The 10,426-nt window shown below is 29.6% G+C and overlaps 1 protein-coding gene across 2 annotated transcripts in view; it reads left to right on the top strand.

Annotated features, from left to right (window-relative positions):
- The first annotated feature begins 8,455 nt into the window (after positions 1-8,455).
- spdi (sperm antigen with calponin homology and coiled-coil domains split discs) overlaps positions 8,456-10,426 on the top strand; it is a 68,456-nt gene continuing 66,485 nt past the window's right edge. For both annotated transcript variants that reach the window (XM_016074447.4, XM_071180662.2), the window contains exon 1: positions 8,456-9,426. The gene's annotated coding sequence lies outside the window, so the exon portion shown is untranslated. The remainder of the gene's footprint in view (positions 9,427-10,426) is intronic.

The raw sequence follows: 10,426 nt of genomic DNA, 5'->3' as shown, positions 1-10,426 counted from the left end.
TGCAGGTCGTTGGGCTACCGAAGCGGGGGTGCCATCCCCTCTGCAGAGGATCAAAATTGTGATGGCATGTCTTCGGATCATCCTCAGGGATGTTTCCTAGACCGTCACCAATAGCTCATTGTTCAGCTCTAGTGCGATGTAAATGAACAACAACAGCACTCTTCATACTCTGGAAAGAGATTCAAGCTATTCTATCTAGAAATGAGTTCTATTCATCCCGCTGAGTGCCTTAGAAAATCTCCTTCAGGAGCTATTCACATTTCATCCGATTGTCTTAGACGTGCAGGTTCGTATGCGATTTTTTTCGTGCTATGAAAAATCGTATTCAGTTTGAATGACCCTTTAAAAAACTTACGCCATATGAAAGATGAATTGCACTCCATCGCATGAGCGAATCGTTCTAATAAAGAATTCTTTCTTATTATTCATGAGTGGAAAGTAGCTTTTTTAATGTTCACCAAGATTGAAGCAAAGGTATACACTTAGACTTTAAGGTTGCCTAATTACACCAAAGAAAGAAAATAATAAATCGTGTTGTCTACTTCAAAAACATTTCATGGTGATAAAGTTAAATGAAATTCACTAACTAATTCGCAAGAAAACCATATTCAATCTGACTTCATGATCACCTATTAAACAAATATAGTACATGAAAAATTATATGCTTTAAATTTCAGATAAAACCGGTTTTAAAAGATGCCATGAAGCAAAATTCTAATAAAAAAATTATTAAAGGGTGCGCACGATGGCTTTATTCAATATGACGGAATGATCACCAACTAATTAAATTAGGAAAAAATTTCTAAAATAAAGATTTCGATGCATAAGAGTTAATAAAATTCTGAAGGTTCCATGCCTTTTAATAATTTATATAAAATCAAATTTGAAAAAATTCCGTGGAGTAAAAAAAAAATAATAACTATAATAATAATAACAATAATATTTTCTTCAGTTGTTTCTTGTTTAATCGGAAATTAATATTTAAGTTTGCAAAATTATAAATTTCAAACTAAAATTATGAATTTTAATTGAAAATGCTACAGGAATCATACCTCTGTCTGAATGGAAGGACATCTGTTCAAAATAAACACAGTTTCGAAAAAAATCTCGTGAACTAGGAAAAAATAAAAACTATCCCCATTCCAAAAAGAGAAGAAGAAAAAATGTATAAAGAAGAAAGTCGCCAATCTCAAGGATAAAAAAAACTATGATGCTTAAAAATGTAATACAAGTTGCCTCACTTGGTACTTTTTATTTACGTCACACTATACCTGCACATTAGGCTATTGGCAACAGTCTGGAAACATCCCTGAGGATGATCCGAAGACAACATGCGTCACATCCAGTTTTATAGGAAGAACGCATTCACACACCACCCATCCATCTGCAGATCGCAATTTTGAGCTGAACTAGCGCACTATCAAACTCCGATCCAGTACCCCCTTCAGAGGTTTTGATTTGTTATGGGACGCAATCGAGTTGCTTCACAATGAAGAAAAAAACTGACGTATTCCTTTATAATAAACAAAAATCTGCATGAAATTTGTCATTAAAAATGCAGTGATCAATGCATGTCATACTCTACTCGACAGATTCCTAAAAGTAATTGCTGTCTGAGGATCGAACAATTAAAACTTAATGCGCCACTTTGGTTTAGATTTCAACCATTAGTTCCACTCCCATAAAAATTTATGCTTTTTTAAGTTTGGAGTCTCTTATTTCTAATGAAAGAAAAAAAAATTCTTTTTTTTTTCAATTTGACTCAAACTTAACCTAATTTGTAGTATATACTATTTAAACAATAGTGATTGATTTTTCTTTAAAAAAAACGAAAAAGAAGATAAGTGATAAGGAAAAAGCGCTGTTAGGAAATTTCAATAATGTTTACTTATTCTCCTCGACAAACAAGATTTTTCTTTTTAAAGGATATTGCTGATACTTTCTGATGATATTAATATTTTTCTTCTTATTATTATTTTTAAATTTAGTTAACCTGATTGAAATAAAATCAATTTTAGCTCTACCATAGGAAATTTTATTAAGCAAATTTATTTCCGTAAGAAGATGTTGAACAACTGGAGAAAATCGAAAATAATATAGAAGTTGAAAAATACATAAAGAGAGTTTCAATAAATACAAATTATGTTCCAGTAAGGTTTTATCTTATATTTTATAACCGTCGATGAACAGGCGATCAAAGTTTTTGGATTTACCACTGCTAATGTTCACCTCCGTAGCCTTGTAATTTTGAACCCAATCCAGAAGAAAAGGGAAATCCTGGATCAAGTATTAGAAATTTGCCTTTGTGGAGGACCTTTCAATGGAACTAGCAAGTATTTGCGTCAGATGGGGAGGGAAACCACAAAAACCTCCCAACGTTATTTTGACGGCAAGGGGACTCTGACCCATGATACATCTACCACTGAGGATATTTTACGTCAGCAGCACTTTGGTCGGGGCAAGTGGGATACGGAATTCGTATCGACCAGCCATCGCTGCGATTCGAACCAGGTTTACTTCATTGGAAAGCGAATGCTCTAGCCCTTGAGCCTTGAGTTAGGTTTAACACTAGCCTCGAATTAGGTTTAGCACTATCAGGGCCAGCGTTTAGTAATTGCCATCTCGCCAAATGCGATAAAATCACAAATTCGGCGAAAAAAATTGTGTTTTGGCGAAAGTAATGGAGAATAATTTTTTTCTACCGAAAAGAAGAAATTATATTCCCCTCAATCCTGAAAAATATATGTACATTAAAAAAAAGGGTAAAGGGAAATTTTTCTGAACAAATCCTGTATTTTTTAATCGATTACAGCAATTTTCGTTAGATACGTCGCATTACCAACTAGAATTATATTTAATCGAGATAATGCAAACAAGTGAGAATGTCAGCTTGAGAAACAATCCTAAAATACAATTTATCGTGTCCATTGCCGGATCACGCGATATCACGTGAGAAATTTTTCATAAAGCTTGTGTCAGCGAAACAGAATATGTGATAGCAAGATGCTTATTATCTTCCAAATATTTTTGATGAAGAATCTAAATATTTTTGCTTGTGACAATAACATGTGCAATAACATAATGTTGTCTTAGGTTTATCCTTATATTACTGCTCTAATCTAAGAAGTTATCAAAAATTAACCTCAGCCTGTTCCTATTTCTTTCCCTCAAAGCCTCCTTCCCTCAAGATTTACATTTTTCATCATTACCCCCATTCATTGCTCATTTAATCCTCTCTTACTGCAAAATGACTCTTGATTCGAATTTCCATTTTATAAAATAATTCAGTTTATAGTAAAACTGTATTTTCATTTTAAGTTTTTTTATGTTTTTTAGCATAAAAACTTAATTATAAGAAATTGTCAAGATTTACCTCTGACTAAGAATTTTGAATATCGACTTATATTTTTGATATTCGGCTAATTTGCTAGCTAATGATTTGAACGCGGGCCCTGCGCTATATAAGTCAAATAAAAGACATTTCAAAATTTTCTCGAGATGTAAGTGAATAAGCAAATAAATAAATAAGCAAATAAATAAAAAAATATTAAAGTAATTTTTTTTAATTCCCGAAAATTTTTGTGAGAAACCCGAGGTTATCAGAATTTAGGAAAAGTTACCAGATGTTCGTTAGCGTAGCACTTTTTTACATTGTGTGCTTTAAACACTTTTGAACAAATCATTCGAATAAGGGATACCTTTCTCTTTCAATTCAATAATTTAAGAGCCGTTGTGGCTCAGGGGATAGAGCGTTCGCTTTCCAATAAGGTGAACAGAGAACAAACCCCAGTGATACGAATTCCGCCCCTCGAATCACACCGACCACAGAACTGTCGTAAAAATATCCATAGGGGTAGTGTAGAGTGATCATGGACCCTAATGTCGTCGGGCTAACCACTGGAGGTTTTCGTGGTTTACCTCTCCATGCAAAGCAAATGCGGGTTAGTTCCCTCAAAAAACATTCCCCGAAGGCAATTTTCTCCCAATACTTGATCCAGGAGTTCCCTTGTCTTCTAGATTGGGTTCAGAGTTACAAGGCTACAGAGTTGAACATTAGTAGTCGTAAACCCTAAATTGGGTCGGCTGTCCAACGACGATTATAAAATATAATTCAATTATTTAAGTTGATTTTTTTATAAAAAGAATAATAATAATGGATACATAATGTAAACTTAAGCTTTAACTTATTCAACCTCAACGACGCGCTCAAATCTGTGGTGCATGAAGACGCATGATCTAATTATTCCCATTTTTTCCCTTTATCTCTCTGTTCCTTTCTCAAGACTCGTTTTTAATTTATGTTTATTTATTTTTTCATGGTTTCAACTAAAAATGAAGTAGATTTTCTTTACGCACTATTTGATGATTGTATAATAATTCAGATTAAAAATAATTGCTGTCCCTTCTGAGTCTTTTATATTTTAAAAAATTCTGATAAATATTGTGATTTGCATCTGGTATCATCTAATCCCTTTCTTTTAAACAAAATCTTCTTTTTTTTTTCTTTAAACTTCTAAAAACAAAAATCAAATTTAGAGTGAAAATTATTTAATTCTTTGCAAATACTGCATTTCACAAAATGATTTAAAATTACCAATTTAAAACTATTTTATTTTAGAAAATTACTTTAACTAGAAACTGTACTTAACAGAACATAATTTAATATTTTTAAACGTATTTTAAGAGAACGTCATTAAATATTTTAATATTTTAAAAAGTTATTTCAACTAGATACTGTACTTATAAATCTCAGACTTAAAGAATTATTTTTCACCTGACTTAAGAAATAATAAAACATAAAATTTAATGTAATAAAAATTTAATAATCCATGTCCAAATCTCTACACATAATATATTATAACAAAAGAACATGCATGAAATTAACCCTATTGTCAATAATTTCCAAGTTACATGAAATTAAAGCATTGATTCAAATTTAAGGATTCTGTTGAGATTAGATTTGCATTAATCTTAATGATAATAAACGAGTTTGATTATCTCAAAAAATTTGAAACATTTCCTTTCATTTATGCTATATACATCGTCCACAATAAATAAGTTCTAATGTTTCATTTGAAAATCAAATTTAAAAAATAAAATTACGTTAAACAAGGAGGGCTTGTATATTTTCTTAAACGGGGGTTTTAGTTTGAATTTTATAATCAATGATATATATCGGTACTTAAAATGTTGAATCGGCATTGTAAATGACACTTTCAATAAGATGAACAATTCAACACATTGTAAATGACACTTTCAATAAGTTGAACAATTCAACACATTGTAAATGACACTTTCAATAAGTTAAACAATTCAACACATTGTAAATGACACTTTCAATAAGATGAACAATTCAACACATTGTAAATGACACTTTCAATAAGATGAACAATTCAACACATTGTAAATGACACTTTCAATAAGATGAACAATTCAACACATTGTAAATGACGCTTTCAATAAGATGAACAATTCAACACATTGTAAATGACACTTTCAATAAGATGAACAATTCAACACATTGTAAATGACACTTTCAATAAGATGAACAATTCAACACATTGTAAATGACACTTTCAATAAGATGAACAATTCAACACATTGTAAATGACACTTTCAATAAGTTGAACAATTCAACACATTGGAAATGACACTTTCAATAAGATGAACAATTCAACACATTGTAAATGACACTTTCAATAAGATGAACAATTCAACACATTGTAAATGACACTTTCAATAAGATGAACAATTCAAAACATTGTAAATGACACTTTCAATAAGAACAATTCAACACATTGTAAATGACACTTTCAATAAGATGAACAATTCAACACATTGTAAATGACACTTTCAATAAGTTGAACAATTTAATTGTTCCACATCGGTATTGTAAGAGACACAGTGGGGAGAGTTGTTATTGACAATGTCAACCTTCATTTATGAAAAGGTACAGCAACATTTAATCGAGTCAAAATGTCTTATATACTATTGAATTGGGATTGTATTTTTGTAGGGACAGACGCACTACAGTACTCCCCCACCAGAATTATAGCTCTGATAGAATTCAATGAATGGTTACCACTAGTTGATTCATTGCTGTTTTGTGAAAAACCGGGAGAGCTGTATTAAGATCACCGTACTTTTGAGTGCTGATCGTGAGAGCTGTATTAAGTTCGCGGTCGTGGTCGTTCCTGTGCTGTACGTTGTGTGTGATAGAGACTGAGTAGCTAGTGGATAATGTCCCAGTCGCAATGCGGACCATCCATTGAAGTAGGCGTGTTCACATCGAAGTGAGCGTTGCTGTCTAGATAGGCATGTTCACGTCACGTTCTAAGTCCAAAGGTCACCAATGTGGAGTGAGTCATATTTACAATGTCCACTTTCATCTATGAAAACGAACCCCAAAATAGAATTAACGTGTCTTATATACTAGTGAATTGGAATTGTATTTTTGGAGTGGTAGACACACTACAAAATGTTTTTTTAAATTTTACATTACAACACTTTCAATAAGTTGAACAATTTAGCACATTCCATGGATGTATACATTCTGTGTACTATTCACGTACAATTGAATTGTACATGTTCTACACATAACAAGATTTTAAGTTGAAATATATTATCGTGTAAAAATATTCATTTTCATATTAACTCGATTTAACTTAACACAGCATTTAATTCAATTTTTTAGCGATTCATTTCGATAAATCTCATTTTCGGTTTTACTTTGTGGAAAAATTATCTTAAATAGCTCAGCATTAAATGAGTTCTTGGGTAATAATTTTAAATGAGAAATCATGAAAAAAAATGATTTAAGCTCGCCAGATATTTTTTTAAAAAGGAAACTGCAATCCTTCTGAAAGTTTCTAGCAAAATACTTAACATTTATAGAATTTTAAATATACAACTTCTTTAAAATTCGATTTTCCGGAAACTATTCGATCCATTTCGTTCAATTTTTTTTCCGTATAAAATTACATTCTTTAAATTATAGCAAAAAAAATTTATGCTTTATCAATTTAAAATTTTTTCGACTGTTGTTAAGTAAAGTAAGAAAAAATTGTATGCCTTTTTGTATTGTACACCGGCATTGTATACTTTTTAAGGTAAATTAAATTCGGATGGGAGGTTCTGTGTCATCCACCATCCTCACTTCCTGACATTGCACCACCTGATTATCATTTATTAAAAAAGATTCAGCATATTTCATGCAACAAAAGTTTTCGAAATTATGTTGTTTAGCAAAATGCTATCTCCAAGTATTTTTTATGAAACTAATTCATTTTCATCAATCTGTTGCGAAGAACTTGCACGCACATTAAATAGCAAAAATTTGTTGTTAACGAGAATGATTCATTGATTGAAAGGGAAACTTTTGATCGAAAGGAATTTACTAGCATTGCTTACTTATTATGTCGATAATTAATTCATTAATTCGAAGTTATGTTAATAATGAATAGTACTTACAAAGGAGTTATATAATAATTTGATTATAGTTCTTCTCATTTCTATGTCCTATTTATAGGGAATATTATTCATCATTGTTATTCATTATTTGTTCTAAGACTTTAAAATTAATCACAATAAATTACATTTCGAGATCATCTTTTCGATGCAAAGTTCTATATTTCTTTTCTCATATTTATTTATAATAAAAAGGTAAAAACCTTTTATACCTACATCTTTTAACTTATATGAAGCTGTGTCCATATATCAGAAAATGAACCCTTTTTTCTTTGCATATTTCATTTAAATATTCAGATTTTTTTTAAAAATGCTTACAAACGCTTCTTATTTTCATTTAAGTCTCTTATTTAATAGAACACAAAACCTTTTAAAGTTCTTTTGGGCTTCGAATAAATATTTATTAATAGTAAATAATGCATAACAACACAAATATATTTAAAGTAATTTTCTCAAGAAAATATATTATGTGCGCCACACGATTTTGAAATTTATTTTACAACTTGATAAAGATTCTAAGTATGCTAAAATTAAGAAAACATTTAGAGAATAGCTCTTGAATCACGTGAAATTGGGCTATAATAATAATATTGAAAACAGTTTAATTAGAAAACAACAGTTATAATAACATCTTATCTTTCTTCCCTTTCAAGTTACACCTTATATTAAAACAACTCAAATTCTACTGCTTTGAAATAAAATGATTCGTTCCAAAAAGAGAATTGATATAATTTTACAATCGTTTTCTAATTTTTCTTTTAAACTTCTGTTTTAGAGTATTAATACGAATATGAAGATAGTTTTTTTATTACAATTTTTTAAGCAGTATGTTCATAATTAAGTTCTAATTAAAGTTATGCAACAAACGATAAGTCTATACGTTTTCAAGAAAACAACTTTATTTTGACCTTGAAATTCGAAATATTAGTACAAACAAGTATTAATAAACGTTGAAACTTAAAAGCTTTATTCAATAACTTTTTTTAACATAATCATTGGGAAGATTTGTATCATCGTGTGGCAACAAGGCACGATTTCTAGGTTTTTCGCTCAAAGCCTGGCGTTCACAGCGCCGTCATTACATCGTCTGCTCTTCGAGAGAGGAGACTCACTTCGATTTGTGAGGGTGGATCAAACGTTCGGCGGAAGGGGCTACGCGCAGACGACTTTGAATTGATTTAACTTAGTTTTGAGGACCAGGATATTGGATTAATATTCGTCAATTAATCTCCGCTGCTATCAAGGGGTGACACGTTTTCCCTTTTGAGAGATTTTACTTATATTTTTTATATGGTATCTTTCAAATGCAGAGAAATAGATTAATTTAATAATATACCTTTTTATATCAAACTTAAAGCCTTATTTACTCCGTGTTTCTTTAAATTGTTGTTAAAATATTAAACAGTAAATCGTTTTCAAAAGCATATCAGCGTCAAAAAAAAAGTTTTTTGAATCAAAATATATATTTTTTGGACTTTTTAAAGCTTCTATGAGGAATAAATAAGGTTCTGTATTGAACGAGCACTCTTTTTTTTAATGCTTGATAAATGCAGTTTTTCATATCATTTATTAAAAAAAGCTACAGTGTCGATAAATACAAAGTTTTTCCAAATTAAAAGAGCATTCTGATATAATCATCCAATTGAAAGAATAAAGTTTTTATTGTCCAATATAACATGTTCCCACCTGGCAAAAAGTAAAGTAACAAAAGTGAAGTTTTGTGCAAGTTGACGCAATGCCTTGGATGTGTATTTTAGGAAAAGTTTGCAAGGAACAATATCGAGATTTTCTCAAGTTTTTAACCACCAGTGTTTAAAACAATGTGAAAATAAAAAAGAGCAATTTTTATGAACTGTAATACGTGTCAAATGCGTTTCCCACTTGTGATTGTAGAGCAAATATTTAAGATTAACAGCTGAAGAAATATGGATTGGGATTATTATTTGAATATGGAGCTGGGTAAGTAAATGAATTAGACGTATTTAAATCTTTCTTAGATAAAAATAACATAATTTACTCTTTATTGATCTTAAGCTTTCCTTATTGTAAAGGAATTCCATCAGTGAAACATTTTCCTTTAACTTTTTTCCTCTTTTTGCTTGTAAAGATGAAAAGAAATACATGTTTATTGATGTATTTTGAGATAAATTAATACATTGTAAAATTTGGTCGAATTATACAGTTAAAATAAAAGAAAAAGGTCATAAAATGTATTTCATTTAAAAAATCCTCCATTATTCATTAGAAAAAAAATATATATTTGAAATATATAATGTATTATTATATAGTACATAAATAAAAGTTCAACTAAACTAAACTATTTCGTTTAAAATGCAATCATTATTCATTATTGCTTTTAAAAAAAAAAATTTTAAATGTTCGTAATTTAAAAAGAAATAAAAATTTAACAAACATAATCACCAAATATGTTCGTTACTTTATGTAACGAACATCTTTGACGAAGATGAATGAAATAAAGTGACTCAGTTCAAATATGTTAAAACTGAGAAGCTTATTTAATTCGTATTTACTATGTTAAATCTTTTAAAGTTTCGATACAATACATTTCAAAATTATTTCTGTGAAAAAACACATACTTTTTTTACTTCAAGAAATAGTTTATGACATTTTTGTGTATTGTAGTGTACATTTAAAAAAAGGAGAATTTTATTTGAAGAGTGAAAAAACTATTTTTTTTTTCTTATAAAATATTATAAATTAAAATTATTTTTCATTAAACTAGTGAGAAGGTTAGTTTTTGTAAAAAAAATACTATTAGTTGAAAGCAAAATTTAACACATTTTCTGATAATAAATGATAATACCACACTTGCTTATATTTATAGCTATTAAACAGAAATAGCTTTTGCGCACTATTTTATTTTAACTGAGTTAATATTGTTTTATTTGTATTATTTTCTTCAAATGTTTTAAAAGTATTCTCTTTTATTTCATTGAAA

This window comes from Parasteatoda tepidariorum, chromosome 8, assembly GCF_982258835.1.
Source record: "Parasteatoda tepidariorum strain Cologne lab strain chromosome 8, Ptep-v5.0, whole genome shotgun sequence".
Taxonomy (NCBI): Eukaryota; Metazoa; Arthropoda; class Arachnida; order Araneae; family Theridiidae; genus Parasteatoda; species Parasteatoda tepidariorum.
This window is presented reverse-complemented; position numbering and strand designations above follow the sequence as displayed.